Below are 1381 nucleotides of genomic sequence, written 5' to 3' on the forward strand. Positions count from 1 at the left end.
TGTGCTGATTATTACACGGGGTTCAATGGAACCTTTAAAGTCTGGGCACCACGAACATAAAACACTTTCTGACTCTAAGTTAACATACAAAGGTTGAGAGTCATCACTAGCTCCTCTTCTTTTTTACACCTCTTTAGGATGCTTGGCAAATCTATTGGATAATCAGCTTCAGTGCGTTTTCTCTATAAAAAATATAGGTTAATACGACTGAACTCAAAAACTATACCATCAATTATCATAATACATTGGCACATACACAGTGTAGAGTGACAATACTGTTAACTTAGAGCATACAATTAACATTACATAGGCTAGTGTGTACTGCAATTGTAACTGAACAGTTATCATTATCCTTCATCAATGAATGCATGTAGTACTGTACACTGAGATCCATGCATGTGATCTGCATATGCTCATCTATACCTTATTTGAAGATGCTCGAGCCTTAGATTCATTTGGCATCTTTTCCTTGCCTGAGCTACTAGTGCTTTGTACAAGTGGCTCCTGATGATTACCTCTCTCCGGTATGACTTTAAGGCATTCCTTAGCGTGGAGAGTTCTGTACTTGACTGAAGCATTTATTGAGGTGGCTTGAGAGAAGGAGACTAGGGCATACCTCAAATCATTATCACTCTCACTTTTTACCTAAAATGACCAATTTTTCAGACAATAATAATGCTATAGATCAATACCTCTCCAATTAGTTCATCAAAGTACCACAGATCCAATTTGTGCCCTTTTCTTGCAATGTCCGGATAGAGCTGTATGAGGTCAGCTTCTACCATGTCTCTAGTGTAAAAGGATATACGTGAGTCATCGAATCTCCAAGCTTTCTTAATACAACGATCATCAACATGTAACAAAACAGCAACTTTCTCTGTCTCCCTGATCACTTCCATCATTCACATTTGGCATTTGCAATGTAATTAATTATTCATTGTTATTAATAACTAATACGAATAGTTTATTCAGTGTTATTAATTAAAATAATCAAAGATATACAGAAAATATACGTTTTAAATTTTAATTATCAATCTTTTGATGTCAATACCAGCATAATCTTGATCCCTTGATCTCAATCTGATTGTGCCTTTGATGTCTTGATTCAGTTTTGATCACGGTCGCAGGTGAAACACAGGATATATACGAGTGACAACCCCTTGCAAGTGGACAAAACCTTCGTGATCAGTTGCTCACGCAGCATAATCAATTACAATCATGTGTACCAATAAATTAACAATTGTTTTAAACTTTATAACTAAGTTAAATATTTTTAATTCTGTTTAATTAACTGGCTTTGAATTGCCTGAAAAGATTGTTAGTTGATAACTGCGTAATTCATGATGCTATACCAACATCTAACTGCATCAATCCTACCTCC

This window comes from Amphimedon queenslandica, unplaced genomic scaffold, assembly GCF_000090795.2.
Source record: "Amphimedon queenslandica unplaced genomic scaffold, v1.1 AMPQUscaffold_12885, whole genome shotgun sequence".
Taxonomy (NCBI): Eukaryota; Metazoa; Porifera; class Demospongiae; order Haplosclerida; family Niphatidae; genus Amphimedon; species Amphimedon queenslandica.